Below are 16,819 nucleotides of genomic sequence, written 5' to 3' on the forward strand. Positions count from 1 at the left end.
TATGAGAAGAGGAAGTTTTGCTGAAAAGAGACCTTTTAATCTATTAAAAGTGTCTCCTTCTATAAATTTGATAGGGACATATGATCTTGTGCAAACTGCTAAAACTCCCTCCTAGAGTCTTGAAATGGCCTAAGAAGTGAGTGAATCCTTTTTCCCCCCCATAGATGGGTTTTCACTACATTGTTGAGGCTAGAATACAGTGGCCATTCACAGGCATGACCATAGTGCAGCAGCCTCCATCTCCTAGGCTCAAGTGATTATCCTGTTTCAGGTGCCTGAGTAGCCGGCACTACAGGTACATGCCACCAGGCCCAGCTAAAAATGAAAGATTCTGAAGTTTAAGGTTCACAGTTTTATGGGAAGCAAAGAAAATTATAAAACAAATTTGTAAATGTAGTTATCGCAGAGGTAAAGTGCATAGAAGAAAGAGAAAAGGTATAAATGAATAAGAAAAATATTTTTAAGGACAAAGTATAAGTAGTGCAGTTTGGGGGTAGGTTTAAAACAAAAGGATACTTAATTCTTAACAAAATAAAATTAGCAACTGCTAAAAAATTGCAAATGTCTCTAAAGATATTATGAAACGTGAACCTTGGTTTGGATTCAGAATAATTATTTTCTCACTCAGTTTTACAAAGTAAAAATTCATTTATCCTTTTCTTTTTTTTTTTGAGACGGAGTTTCACTCATGTTACCCAGGCTGGAGTGCAATGGCGCGATCTGGGCTCACTGCAACCTCCACCTCCTGGGTTCAGGCAATTCTCCTGCCTCAACCTCCTGAGTAGCTGGGATTACAGGCACGCGCCACCATGCCCAGCTAATTTTTTGTGTTTTTAGTAGAGACGGGGTTTCACCATGTTGACCAGGATGGTCTCGATCTCTTGACCTCGTGATCTACCTGCCTCGGGCTCCCAAAGTGCTGGGATTACAGCCTTGAGCCACCGCGCCCGGCCTATCCTTTTCTAAATTCAAAGAATAAACATATGCCTTTTAATCTCCTTTTGATCATATTTAATTTAAAAAGAGGCATTTCCCAGTATGCACATAACATTAGCTTATGATGATGAAACAGGAAGCTTATGGCCAAGAACATGTATGCTTATCTGTGTTCACGAACACACACATATACACATACAGAGTTAACTTCTGACTTTGTAAATCACCCTCTGATTTTTTAAAGTTAGATTCTCTTGTGCCTCTTGTAGCAATCCTTTCTTCTCATCCTTGGCTCCTGGCAACCATTAATCTGTTTTTTTCTCTAGTAGTTCTGTACATTCCAGAAAGTTATATAAATAGAATTACACAGTAGGTAGCCTTTTAAATCTTATTTCTTTCACTTAGAATAATGCATTTGAAAGTTACATATGTTGGCCAGGTGCAGTGGCTCACGCCTGTAATCCCAGCACTTGGGAAGCCGAGATGGGTGGATCAAGAGGTCAAGAGATCGAGACCATCCTGGCCAACATGGTGAAACCCCATCTCTACTAAAAACACAAAAAATTAGCTGAGTGTGGTAGTGGGCACCTGTAATCTCAGCTACTCAGGAGGCTGAGTCAGAAGAATCGCTTGAACTCAGGAAGAGGAGGTTTCAGTGAGCCAAGATTGCTCCACTGCACTCCAGCCTGATGAAAGTGCAAGACTGTCTCAAAAAAATAAAAAGTTATATATGTTATTGGGGTATATTAATAGTTCATTGCTTTTTATTATCTGGTAATACATTCCATTGTAAGGCTATATGACAATTTCTGCAGTCACTTTAGTTGAAGAACATTTGGATTATTCCAGTTTTAGGTTATTATAAATAAAGCTACTATAAACAACTGCACACAGATTTCTGAGTAAACATGTTTTCATTTATCTTTACTAACATCCAGTAGGAGGATTTCTGCTCTATATGGTCAGTACATGCCATACTGCTTTCCAAAGTGGCTGAACATTTTGCATGCCCAGCAGCAACGTAAGCAATGTAATTCCCACCAGAACGTTCCAGTTGTTCTGTATCCTTGTCATCATTTGATATAGCAAGCTTAAAAAAAAAAATCTTACCCATTCTAATGCGTGTGTACTCATACCTTTCTGTGGTTTTAACTTGCATTTCTCTAATGGCCAAGGTCTTGGGCAGTTTTTCATGTGTTTATTTGACTTCTGTATATCTCCTTAGGTCAAGTGTCTTTCTAAATCTTTTAACTATTTTTAAAATTAATTATTTTGTTTTCTTATTACTGAGTTTTGGGAATTTTTTTCAGACTCACTTTGTCACCCAAAATGGAGGGCAGTGGTGTAATCTCAGTTCACTGCAACCTCCACATCCCATGTTCAAGCGATTTTCCTGCCTCAGCCTCCTACATAGCTGGGACTACAGATGTGTGCCACCATGCTTGGCTAATTTTCATATATTTTTTTAGTGGAGATGTGGTTTTGCCATGTTGGCCAGGGTGGTCTCGAACTCCTGACTCAGGCGATCCACCTACCTTGGCCTCCCAAAGTCCTAGGATTGCAGATGTGAGCCACCCTGCCTGGGTGAGAATTTTTAATATATTATTTTAAAAATTCATTTTGTGTCCTTTTTATATATTTCTTTATCAAATATGTAGTTTAAAAATTTCTCTCCTAGTTTAGGGCTTGCCTTTTCACCTCTTAACAGTGTTAGAGAGAGAAATTTTAAATTATCATGAGGTGAAATTCATCACTTTTGTCTTTTATGGTTCATGAACTTTGTGCCCTGTCTGAAAAAATCTTTGCCTAACCCAAAGTCCCAAATATACAATCCATTTATTATTAAATTTTGCATATGGTCTAAGATACAGGTTGGAGTTCTTCTTCTTTTCACATATGGATGTCCAATTGTTCCAAGGGCATGTGTTGAAAAGACTAGCTTTTCTCCAGAGAATTGTCTTGCATATTATCAGAAATCAACTTATCACATTTATGGGTCTATTTCTAGATTCTGTATGTTCCACTGATTTATGTGTGTCTCCTTTATTGATGACTATAAAGAAAAGCAGTGTGAATCTTATTTTTTCTTCTTTTTCAAAGTTGCTTTGCCTATCCTTTGCCTTTGCATAGGCATTTTAGATTTAAAATGTAAATTTCTACAAAAATTGTACTTGGTTTTTTTTTTTCTTTTCTTTTTGAGACAGAGTCTCACTCTGTTTCAGGTGCCAGGCTGGAGTGCAGTGGTGCAGTCTCAGCTCACTGCAACCTCCGCCTCCCAGGTTCAAGGAATTCTCCTGCCTCAGCCTCCCAAGCTGCTGGAATTACAGGTGTATGCCACCATGCTCAGCTAATTTTTCTGTTTTTTAGTAGAGACGGGTTTCACCATGTTGGCCAGGATGGTCTGGATCTCTTGACCTCGTGATTTGCCTGCCTCGGCCTCCCAAAGTGCTGGGATTACAGGCATGAGCCACGGCACCCAGACGGGTTTGACTGTTTTTGCACAGAATCTACAGAACAATTTGAGGGAAACTGCCACTTAAAAAAGATTGAGGCCAGGTGTGGTGGCTCACGCCTGCAATCCCAGCAATTTAGAAGGCCAAGGGGGTGGATCACTTGAGGTCAGGAGTTTGAGACCAGCCTGACCAACACAGTGAAACTCTGTCTCTTTTAAAAACACAAAATTAGTTGAATGTGGTGGCACATGTCTGTAATCCCAGCTACTTGGAGGGCTGAGGCAGGAGAATAGCTTGAACCTGGGAGGCAGAGGTTGCAGTGAGCCAAGAACACACCATTGCACTCCAGCCTGGGCAAGAAGAGTGAAGCTCTGTCTCAAAAAAAAAAAAAGAAGAAGAAAAAAAAAAAGGAAATATTGAGACCAGGCATGGTGGCTCATTACTGTAATCCCAACAATTTGGGAGGTCAAGGTGGCAGAATTGCTACAGGCAAAGAGTTTGAGACCAGGCTGGGCAACATAGCAAGACCCAATCTCTGTAAAAAACAAAACAATTTGCTGAGCATGATGTTGTGGTTCTGTAGTCCTCACTACTTGGGAGGCTGAGACAGGAGGATTGCTCAAGCCCAGGAGGTTGAGGTTGCATTAAGCTATGATTGTGCTACTGCACTTCAGCCTGGGTGACTGAGAAGATCCCGTCTCTTAAAAAATTCTTTTGGTTCAGCAAGGTGGCTCATGCCTGTAATTCCAGCAATTTGGGAGGTTGAGGCAGGCAGATCACCTGAAGTCAGGAGTTCAAGATCAGCCTGGCTAACATGGTGAAATCCTGTCTCTACTAAAAATACAAAAATTAGCTGGGCGTAGTGGCGGGCACCTGTAATCCCAGCTACTTGGGAGGCTGAGACACAAGAATTGCTTGAACTCAGGAGGTGGAGGTTGCAGTGAGCTGAGATAGCGCCACTGCACTCCAGTATGGGCAATAAAAGTGAAACTCTGTCTCAAAAACAAATAAAAAAATTTTTTAATCTCCCTGTCCACCAACATGTTATGCCACCCCATTCATTTAGGTCATCTTCTTTTATTTTTTAATTAGTGTTTTGCAGGTCTTGTAAGTTTACCTTTATTTAAAAAACCATAAAAAATTATCAAACTGTTTTCCAAAATGGTGGTAATATTTTGCTTTCCCACCACACGAGTTTAACAAAAAAACATTATAGAAATGGGGAAAACTTAGAACGCATTGTTCTTATATCAAATAACAGTGTCCTGCAAATGTGTAGTTATGGTTGTATCATTCAAGAAGAAAATTATAGACTAGACAAGGTTTAGAAAGGGGAACCAATCTAATTGTTAACATAACAGAGGGAGATAGTGGAATGTTGAAGTTATAGAAGGATACATTGAAAAACTGAAATTATTCAGAGTGAAATGATAATGACAGATTACAAATAGAATTGGCAAAGAACAGCCCATATAAACAGAGCACAAACTTGCTCACTAAATAATGAAATATGAAATTGCTCTGGAAGTGGAATAAAGGTACCACCATGAAAAGAAGAATGTAAATTACGAAGTAATTGGAGATGATCCTATTTGCCAAAGGAAGGAAAATTTGATAATCACTAAGGTCTATAAATAAAATTGATTGAAAAAAATATGACTTAAAAATAAAAACCCTCAAATACTCAATAAACTAGGGTTAGAAAGGGTCCTTCCTCAGCCTGATTTTTTTTTTGGGGGGGGTAGGGGAGATGCAGTCTTGCTCTGTTGAGCAGGCTGGAGTGCAGTTGTATGATCTTGGCTCACTGCAACCTCTACCTCCTGGGTTCAACTGATTCTCCTGTCTCAGCCTCCTGAGTAGCTGGGATTACAGGCGTGCACCACCACATCCGGCTAATTTTTATATTTTTAGTGAAGAAGGGGTTTCACCATGTTGGCCAGGCTGGTCTTGAACTCCTGACTCCTGACTTCAGGTCATCCACCCACTTCGGCCTTCCAAAGTACTGAAATTACAGGCATGAGCCACGGAGCCCAGCCCTCAACTTGATTTTTAAAATGTAAGACTTATAAGCTACACAACACTGTAGGATTTCTTTTTTAATAAAATAAATGGAAAGACATTACCGTTCATGAATTTGAACACTTAATATTATAAAAATGTCAAACTCCCCAAGTTAATCTACAGAGGCAATGCAATCTTTATCAAAATTCCAGGTGACCTCTTTGCTGAAATTGACAAGCTGATACAGAAATTTATATAAAAATGCCAGAACACAGGCTAGCCAAAACAACCTTGAAAAAGAACAAAGTTGAAGAACTTAAACTTGCCAACTTCAAAAATAAAGTGCATTGGATATCACTGCAAGTTGATAATGAAACAATCTATTACATTGAAAATTAACAAATGACAAGGAAAAAAATTTATCCTGCCTTTCTTAAACAAAGTGAACCAGTGAATGTCCAAATAATAAATGGGGGGGGGTTCTTTTATGGAGGCATGTCAACTATTAAATGAAGGCAGTGTGTTAGAATATCAGCATTTTGCAATATCTAACGACTTAATAATGTACCAAACATTGACAGCTGCTAACATCATAAAAATGGAGGCTTTAAATATCTCCTAACAGAAGAAAACATCAGTACAAAGGAGAATTGTCTCCAAAAATTAGAAGTTTCTAGATCTAAACATGAATATGGAAATACTGAGGACAAAAGAACATGTTAAACACCACCATGAAGATGGAGGCAGCAGAATCTAGATTACAAAAACAATTTAGTTTCTTCCACAATGGAAAAATAAATAAATAAAACAAGGAAATGGAAGAGAAATCTAGAGATTAAGAGACTTAAGTAACATCTAACATTTGCTATACGTGAGCCTTATTTGAGTACTGATCTATACAAACTAGAGGAAAAAAACTAACAAAACCCCCCCACAAAATTGTAAAATTATTTATTCACAAAACAACTGGAAATTTCAACCTTTACTGCATTTTTTATAACATAAGTGTATTTTAATTATGTAAAATTAAATATGCTTTAAGTGTATGTGCATCCTTGTGCTTTTCCATAGGTGTAGCGGTGGTAGCTGGTTACATGAATAAGTTCTTTAGTGGTGATTTGTAAGATTTTTGTGTACCCATCACCTCAGCATTTACTGCATTTTAATGCTATCAAGGGATTTAATGCAATTAATTTTAATTTTTAAGGTATAATAATGGTATCATAATTTTTTAATGGGAATTAATATTTATAAAGGTTTTTTAAAAAAATTTTACTTTAAGTTCGGGGATACATGTGCAGAATGTTGAGGTTCGTTACGTAGGTAAACGTGCCATGGTGGTTTGCTGCATCCATCAGCCCATCACCTAGGTATTAAGCCCCGAATAATTATTTTTAAGAACAGTCCTTCCTTACTCTTTAGAGATATATAGTGAAATATTTTATAGATAAATACAATGTCTAGGATTTCCTTCAAAATAATATGGGGTAGGAGAGGTAGATGAGAGCATAGCTAAAACAAAACTGGCCATGAGTTAGCAATTGTTGAAACTGGGTGATGAGTACATAGGGGGGTTCATTATACTATAGCATGTACTTTTGTATATGTTATTTTTTTCCATAATAAAATATTGAAACTATCAGGGAATAAACTAAGAAATAAAAAACATGAAATCCAGGAATCTCGGGATCCAACAGGACAGAATGGCCCAAGGAAATTCAGGGTGACAGCTTTGTGCCATGCCTAAAGAAAAATCAGTTTAGATAGGAGCAAAACAGAAGGCTGTGGGAGGAAAATCTCCAGGAAAAAGAAAAAGATTATTTTATGTGCTTAGAAGACATGCTGGAAGTTGACAGATTGGTTGGAGTCTTTCAGTGAAAAAGCAGCAACAGCTATATAGAAAACCAAGCAGATGGGTAAAAAAATGAGTTATAAGGTAAACAAAAAGTTGACCAGGAAAGGAACCGTCAACTACTTGATTTAGTAGAGAATGTTAATTTATTTAGTCCATTAATTTAACATATTTAGTTAAGAATATAAACATAGACACTGAATTACCAAATAATTCAAATACTGGAAGGAAAATGGAAGAAAAGTGGTGTTAAAGGGTGTTTGCATTCTTGTTTTTTCATTTTTTAGTTATATGACTTGACAAGTTACTTAAGCTTTCCAAATACAGCTTAACATTTCCAAATACAGCTTCCTCATCTATAAAATGGATATTCTATCATCTACTTGTAGGACTGTTGAAAGAATTAAAAATAATACATCTAAGACACATGGTATAGTATCTTATATATAAAATATAATCATATAGCCAATAAAAATTATATATTTTAGTTACTGATACCAAAAAATGCCCTAACATAGCATTAAAGGGAAAAGGCATATTACAGAAGAGTGTGTGCAATATGACCCTATTTACATAAAATTGTCTATCTATCAAATCATCCTTCTTTATGTACTTAGTAGAGAAGCTATCTAGAGGGAAAGTTACGAAAGCACAACAGTTGACTTTTACTTTTTTAAAACAATGTTTTTTCTATGTGTGGTTTGTTAAAATAAGTATGAATAACTTTCCCAAATGCAATAAACTATCTTTATATTAATAAAAGTAAAGAAAATAAAACAACTTATAAAGACAATGTTAAAGCATGGGACAAGGCATTGCTAAGAGAAAATTAGCAAATGATAGCATTCATTATATATAAGCTAGATTAAAACTATGTAAAAATTAGATATACAGACAAGTGTAGAAATTAAAAATGAAAACAATTTATTTGTTAGTATAGCAGAATTATGGTATTTTTCCTTTCGATTTTTATTGTTATAGTGCTACATACATAAGTATACATATTTTAAAAGTTCTTACTCATATTAAGCAAAAATCTACTTCCCTATTGTTTTCCTACTTGAAAATAGTTTTGTTCTCTGAGGCCACAAAGACAGCTATCTAATTCTTTTAAAACATGACAGATCTTTAAATATTTAAAAACCTGTTCCCCTTAGGGCTTCTCTTTTTCAAATTCCTATAGGCTTCATAATATCAAGTACCATGTCTTATTCATCTTTGTATTGCCGGCAGCTCTGAAATAATGTCTTAAATGTAGTAGGCAATCAATAACATTAGACATTTGTAGAGCTGGATTTGAGATTCCTTTCATTCTGGTCACCCTTACTGAGATATGTTTTCAATTCTTGAAAAGCTTCTTAAAATAATGCTTTTAGTTCCCTCTTAGTTCCTCACACTCACTGCCTACAATGACCTTCTAAAATCTACTCCAACTATTCCTGTGGTTACAACCAGGTCCTAAAAAAACAGTTCTAGGCCGGGCGCGGTGGCTCAAACCTGTAATCCCAGCACTGTGGGAGGCCGAGGCGGGTGGATCACGAGGTCAAGAGATCGAGACCATGCTGGTCAACATGGTGAAACCCCGTCTCTACTAAAACTACAAAAAATTAGCTGGGCATGGTGGCGCGTGCCTGTAATCCCAGCGACTCAGGAGGCTGGGGCAGAAGAATTGCCTGAACCCGGGAGGCGGAGGTTGCGGTGAGCCGAGATCGCGCCATTGCACTCCAGCCTGGGTAACAAGAGCGAAACTCCGTCTCAAAAAAAAAAAAAACAAAAAAAAAACAAAAAACAGTTCTACCTGGTAAATTCAGACATTCCACTCTCTACCTACCCCATCCTTCAAGGGTGCTTCTTCATTTATACTCACTATGTCTTTACTATCTCATCAGTACATTTTGGTCAACTGACTCCTCTAATTTCCAAATCCATTATATTTTCCCTGTCTTCACATATTTCCTCAGTCCTTTTGATTTCTGAGTTCATACATTAGCTTTGTTCTTATTAATATATAGTTTAAGTTCCCTTGTCCCACAGTCCATACATCATAAGCTGGTGAAAAAATCCAATCTTGAATGGATCCAACTTCAGGATTCAAAAAGGCCTGAAGCCTTTTCCAGGCCTGTATCCAGGCTACTGAATGTGACTGGAGAAATCATACCTTAAAGAAAACTGGTTCCATTACAAATTTGGAGTTGCTGATCTCAAACGGTTACTCAGAGCTACCACACTAATCACATTATCTCATTCTCATTTGGCAAAATTTCTAACTGTAGCAACTTTCACGAAACCTTTAACCCTCTACTTTTCCATTTCTCTGAACATATGACTATCCTGCTTCCCATTCCATAGAGAAAATATAAACTGTACAATGCAAACTCTCAACTTCCTGCCATCCCCATAAGTACAGTATATTTCCAATTATATAATGCCACACAACCATTAAGAGGAGGAAGTTATTTATGTATGTGAAAAAAAAGAAAAAAGGGGAAATTACAAAACAATGTTTATGCTTATATTACAATCTTTTAAAAACATATGAATTTGCTTGAATATGCACAGTTTCTGAGGAAAGAGGAAAAACTAGATACAGTTGCCAATAAGGAGAAGAACTTAGGTAAAAGGGGTTTTTCAAGGTATATACTCTTCTATAGGTTTAGAATTTTGAACCATGTGAAATATCTTAGATAATAAATCAAACTTGTAAATCTAATCATGTAGTCTCATACTTTGTCACAGTATAGGGACTGGGGAAGGAGGAAATGGGGACAATTATTTAATGGGTACAGAATTTCAATTTGCAATGATGAAAAAGTTCTCATGATGAAAAGTAGTAATGACTGGACAACAACAGAATGTACTGTAATACATTAGAATCTACTGAAAGTCACTGAATTATATATTTTAAAATGTTTAAATGGTAAATTTTGTTATACATATTTTATTGCAATTAAAAAACCTAAAGCATATAACATACATATAGGCAACTGTATCTATTGAACTGTACATTAAAAATATTTAAATGGTAAATTTTGTTACACATTTTACTGCAATTTAAAAACCTACAATACTGACAACCAAAACCCCAAAAACCCTGCAATGCCTTCTTATTGCCATTTTGATGAAGAACAAGACTCTGTATATTATCCCCACCTAACTCAATCACTGTCTCGAAACTCTCTTCTTTTAGTTCTGGACTATTCAACTACGTTAGCATTTGACTTGAAAACTCAGTGAAGGTTGGACTATGTGGGTCTGTTCCCTAATGCATATCTGATGGCTACCACATGGGTTAGCATGTAAGAAGCATCCTAAAATACTTTCAGAATGAATGAATAAATTCAAAATTAAACTGTACTCTAGATGCAGTCTAATCAATGAATGGAGTAAAACCATCCCTTACTCCAAGTTAGCCTAGGGTTATAAAAAACCACAAATCTTTTAGAACTGAGCTATTGATAATAGGTGAGGGTTTCTCAAGTTCCTTCCATACAAAGCTGACTTTCTAAGTCTCAATACAGAATGTATATTCTATTAATATTTATCTAATTATATTTCAAACATATATCTGCCATCACTATATTAAGTACTTCTCTCAGATGTGAATCATTTGCAAATGGAATAGACGCGACCTCTATTTAGTCACGGGTGAGAACATTAAACGCAACAGTGCTAACACAGTGCAGTTCCGTAAGAGACATTTCCTTTTTTAAAAAAAATTTCCCGGGCGCGGTAGCTCACGCCTGTAATCCCAGCACTTTGGGAGGCCGAGGCGGGTGGATCACGAGGTCAAGAGATCCAGACCATCCTGGTCAACATGGTGAAACCCCGTCTCTACTAAAACTACAAAAAATTAGCTGGGCATGGTGGCGCGTGCCTGTAATCCCAGCTACTCAGGCGGCTGAGGCAGGAGAATTGCCTGAACCCAGGAGGCGGAGGTTGCGGTGAGCCGAGATCATGCCATTGCACTCCAGCCTGGGAAACAAGAGCGAAACTCCATCTCAAAAAAAAAAAAAAAAAAAAATTTAAGTTCCAGGATACATGTTAAGGAAGTGTGGGTTTGTTACACAGGTAAACGTGTGCCATGTGGTTTGCGGCACCTATTAACCCATCACCTATGTATTAAGCTCCGCATGCATTAGAGCTATTTATCCTGGTGCTCTCTCTTGAGACATTTCTTGAAGCTGACAATGACCCATTAATTAACAATCTTTGGGTATGGCTATAAATACCTTTAATTTATATTATCATCCAGCATTTTTCCTCTCATAAAAATTTAGACAAGGAATTCTCCTTAGAGATGGAACTGGTACACAATACCAATGGCAAATAACGTTTAAAAAATTGATGAATTTTGTGACAGAATAGTGTCTAGAATATCTTAATAGCAATTCAAACACAACATTAACATACCATTGGGAGATACCAGGCACTGTGGCTCATGCCTGTAATCCCAGCATTCTGGGAGGCTGAGGTGGGCGGATGGCTTGAGGTCCAGAGTTTGAGACCGGCTTGGCCAACACGAGGAAACCCTGTCTCCACTAAAAATACAAAAATTTGCCAGGTGTGGTGCCGCATGCCTGGAGTCCCAGATACTCAAGAGGCTGAGACAGGAGAATTGCTTGAACCTGGGAAGCGGAGGTTGCAGTGAGCAGAGATTGCAACACTGCATTGCAGCCCAGGCAACAGAGCAAGACTCTGTCTCACAAAACAAAACAAAACAAAACAAAGACATAATATTAGGGAAGACCAATATGTCGTCCCACAGCATACTTTTTGAAGATAGCTGCTGATAACAGGATGCTTGGCCGGGTTATCTATATGTCCTTGTTTTCTATGTAAAAGAATATTTATTAAAGTTGCCATTCCCTAAGTCTTTATTAATTCTATTAAGTGAGATAGAGCAAGCCATTTAAACTCCCCAAGTGCTTATAAAATGACAGAGGGGAACCGGGTAATCTCCAAAATATTTTAGTTTTAACAATTGATCATTCAATGTGCTAATGGTTGACAACTGAATATGCTGCCTTCTCCAAATCACGTTTGCATTTATAGTTCCTCTAAATATAATCCTGTAAAGTGAATGATGTAAGGCATTTTAGATAAGAGTTTGTCTGGTTGAGTAATAATTCTGCTGTCTGTCAAGTAAAACAAGGTAGTTGGTTACCTATACTGACTTCTCATCTCTAAACTACATTTGTATTAATACATTTCTGTTTGTCATTACTTAGGCATTTAAAATACTTTATAAAATCAAAGTTACACTTTTGCTGAAGCTTCATTTAACTTACTCTGAATACAGTCATGACATTTCAAATATAAAATATGGGTCTAGAACTGAATAACTAACCAAAATTTGCATTCTGCAAAATTATAGTGTGAAAATGACACCTTCACAGAATCAAAACATTATGGAAAAATATATAGCATTCCACAGACTAACTTAAAATGCCAGGAAGTGACTTGAGCTGAATTAGAGTCTATGGCACCATAGTGCTTTCAAGGTAAAGAAGTAAAGGAATCGCATAAAACTTCTGAAATGGAACCTGAAAGAATATGCCTTTTGAGAAGCATGATCTTAACCTTGAAATGGCTTTCTCTAGAAAACAGAATATGTCTTCCACAATCATAAAGCATTTCAAGAATATGAACTTTTTTGTGAAACAGTGTAGGCATTAATTAAGAAAGAGACAGTTATACGCTTCTTTGTCATATGACAGGTCCCAGTCAGGAAACAACAAAAAAAAGAAATGCTTATTCATTACTTAAGTTTTTCAAGTCTCCAAAAGATAAATACGTGTAAGTATGTCTGTGTTATGTGGGTAAACTTTTGGCATTGACAGTCTGCAAGAATTATGATTAAGGGCCTCCCAACAAAACCTGGCATCATGCCAAATGGACCTATAATAGGAACAAAGTGAATATTTAGGAATGACGTACCAGGAACCATGATTTTTGGCTATAAGGAACTGAAACTCTGAATTAAAATTGCTTAATAAAAAAAGAAATGTTTTACAACATGAATAAAAGAAAGGCTCCTGGATTCCTTGCATCTCTTCACTGTGCCATTAAAAAGCCTGCTCATCTAAACCCAATACCCAACATGGTCAGAAGACAGCTACCAGCAGCAGGTAGAACAACATGCTTCTTTGTTCATATTCAGCTTAAGATGCTTATCTTGTCCCCCTTCCTTGAAATAAAGCCCTTTTCTTCAGCATGCTTGGCACATGACCAACCCCAGACCAATAATAGTTGTCTGAAGAATACCATGTGCTAACTGGCTTAGAATGACCGGAATCTACCTGTGATATCGGATACAAAGTCAACTTCCCCACAGTCCTATAGGTATGTGTGTGTGTGTGTATATATATATACACATATATATACCTAAAGTAAATCAGGAATCTGTTTGGAAGAAAGATGGGGTAGGCAACTAACAGTCTACTACATTTGCTACTGTTGATTTCCTAGTGGAGGGAAGGGATATTAATCTGTGGTACTGTAGCAAAATCATTATAATAATTTCCAGGCATTGTTAAAAAAAATCACTTAGTAAAGACTAAAGATTTATTACTTTGGTCAAACTAGCATCTAAATCAATTTATAGTTTAATCAAAACTGATGTTAGTAAATTAATTATAGTCCCAGTTGCCAGAAAAACAACTAAGAACTTTGTGTCACAGAACTCTCTCAGCCCGTCACAAAAGTATATTAACTTAAAATTCTTAATAGATAGTAGCCAAATGATACTAGTTTTTCTATATTTTCTTTTATACAGAAGTAGTAAAATAAATTTAACAGTTTCAGTTATGCAAGAGCTCCTATTAGTATTTTATTTATTATAAGAAGAATTCCAGTTTTGCTCATGATTTTTAAAGTCAGTATGAAGAAACCAAACTTTGAGCTGGGAAAGATTACCCAAATCACTTAGTTCGGCCCTTTTATTCCAGAAGCTCCAAATCTAAAGTATAAGAAGTCCTTCTCCAAGATGATTGTGCTGCTTATTTTTTAATACTGTGTCAATTTTCAAAGCAATATGAAGTTATATCTGAGGAACCCCATTAATTTGACAACATCTGTGGATTTAGCAGATGAATGATGTTATTCATATCAAGAAGTTACATGGATCTAGCATACAAAAAAAACCCAAATCTAGTATTCAATGATTCAATAAACATTGGATATCATGTGCCAGGTGCTGTGTTAGCCACTGGGAATAGAACACAGGAAAAAACAAATGTTCTACCCTCGAAGAGCATCTAGCTAGTAACTCACTCCAATGGAGAACACAATGTAGGTCAATTTCCCTATCAAAATGATCATATGCCACTGCAAAGTGGTCTCTTGCTACAACTCTCCAGCCAGCTGGGTAATCACACTATGCTGAACAGTTGAACTAACAGCATGGAAAGTGGACTCCACAGTGCACAGTGGCTTCCACAGAGAAGTCTCAGAGACTGTCAGTTGGGTCAGGGCCATCAGAGGCTACCATGTTGACAATTTCAAGATATCCAGGGAAAATGTGTGTGTGTGTGTGTGTGTGTGTGTGTGTTATACAGACACATTTTTAAAAAATACAAAAGATAACACAATTTTCTGCAATTTCCTTTTCTTTTAACACTATATCTTGAAAATGAGTTGCATCAAGATTACACAGTATTCCATTGTATGGATGTACAATAATTTACAGTAAGTTTCCTATAGCTGGTTGTTATCTAATCATGTATTATTTACTAAACATGCAACTTAAATTTTGCATACATGTGCATATGTATGTGTATATCTGTATGTTCTGTATTTGACAAATATGTGAACATATATGATAAGAACATACATGAACAATTACATAAAATAGTGTATACGAACAAGTGCAGGATAAACTTAAATTTTAATTGCTAAGTTAAGTATACAGGCTTTTAAATATTTGGTAGGTATAATGAAATTTCTTTCAATAGATGGTATAGGCCAGGCATGGTGGCTCATGCCTGTAATCCCAGAACTTAAGGAGGCTGAGGTGGAGGGTTGCCTCAGCCCAGAGTTCCAGACAAGCCTGTGCAACATAGTGAGACCCTATCTTTACAAAAAATTTTAAAAAATCATCAGGTGTGGTGGCTTACACCTGTAATCCCAGCACGTTGGGAGATCAAGGCAGGTAGATCACCTGACATCAGGAGTTCGAGACCAGCTTCCCAATATGGTGAAACTCATCTCTACTAAAAATACAAAAATTAGCCAGGCATGGTGACACATGCCTATAATCCCAGCTACTTGGGAGGCTGAGGCAGGAGAATCTCTTGAATCTGGGAGGCAGACGTTGCAGTGAGCTGAGATCGCGCCACTGCACTCCAGCCTGAGTGACAGAGCAAGAAACCGTTTTTTAAAAAAACAAAAAATTAGCTAGACACGGTGCTGCATGCCCATTGTAACAGCTACTAGAGAGACTGAGGTGGGAGAATCACTTGAGCCAAGGCAGTTAAGGCTGCAGTGAGCCATGATCGTGCCACTGCACTCCAGCCTGGGTAACAAAGCAAGACACTGACTCAAAAAAACCCCAAAGTAGATGGTATAGCCATTACATTTCTTTCAGCAATGTAAGACAGCTCCTGTTTCTTTATATGCTCATCGATATACTGTTTTGTTAAATGTTATAATTTTTATAGCTATAATAGGTAAAAATCTGTCTTATTGTAGTTTCAATTTGAATTTTATTGATTAGATTTCTATAGTTAAAACCTATTTGTATTTCCTTTATGATCAATTATTTGTTAACATTTTTTGCACATTTTTCTCAGTCATTGAAATTAGCCTTCTCTTTAATTTGCAACACATAAATAATTTTTCCTTAATTAGAAATTTCTTTTTACTTTAGATATATTTTCTAGAAGGATGACAACTTTCAAATTCTTATGCAATCAAATATATTCTTTTTTATGACTTCCCTACAACAAAGTTATAAAAGAATTCCTCTATGTTTTACTTAGGGTTTTATTTAAAAATCTTTAAATATTTTATTCATCTGAAATTAATTTTTGTATAAAAAAAGGGAAAAGAAATCCTTACCTGCTCCCCTTGTTTTTAAAGACAGAGTCTTGCTCTTGTTGCCCAGGCTAGAGTGCAATGGCGCAATTTCAGCTCACTGTAACCTCTGTCTCCTGGATTTAAGTGATTCTCCTGCCTCAGCCTCCCAAGTAGCTGGGATTACAGGTGCCCGACACCACGCCCAGCTAATTTTTGTATTTTTAGTAGAGAGGGAGTTTTACCATGTTGGCCAGGCTGGTCTCAAGCTCCCGACCTCAGGTGATCCACCTACCTCGGCCCCCCAAAGTGCTAGGATTACAGGCGTGAGCCACTGTGCCCAGCCCCCTTTTTTTAATACTCTAGTTTTTCATAACTTTCTTTACAATTGTTACTTATGTTTTCAAATAATATTTAGAATCAATTTTCTGGATCTACAAGAAAAATTGTCTTTTATTGAATATACTATATTTATAAATAAATTCAGAAAAAAGTAAAATCTTTATAATATCAAGTCTCTTCATCAAATAGGAGCATGTCTTTTTTTTTTTTTTTTTTTTTTTTT

At 36.7% G+C, this 16,819-nt stretch overlaps 1 protein-coding gene and 1 long non-coding RNA gene across 9 annotated transcripts in view; both read right to left on the reverse strand.

The window, feature by feature from the left end:
• The window catches only part of ZRANB3 (zinc finger RANBP2-type containing 3), a 286,620-nt gene that overhangs the window by 117,490 nt on the left and 152,311 nt on the right, over positions 1-16,819 (reverse strand). The gene's annotated exons all lie outside the window — the stretch shown is intronic.
• On the reverse strand, positions 6,651-10,952 carry LOC116531781. Its single transcript, XR_004260580.1, has 2 exons — positions 9,033-10,952; positions 6,651-8,714 (listed from the first exon to the last, which is right to left on the reverse strand). It is a non-coding gene; the product is annotated as an uncharacterized LOC116531781 (long non-coding RNA).

The sequence above is a fragment of the Sapajus apella genome, unplaced genomic scaffold, assembly GCF_009761245.1.
Source record: "Sapajus apella isolate SASKATOON/1434 unplaced genomic scaffold, GSC_monkey_1.0 scaffold72, whole genome shotgun sequence".
Lineage (NCBI taxonomy): Eukaryota > Metazoa > Chordata > Mammalia > Primates > Cebidae > Sapajus > Sapajus apella.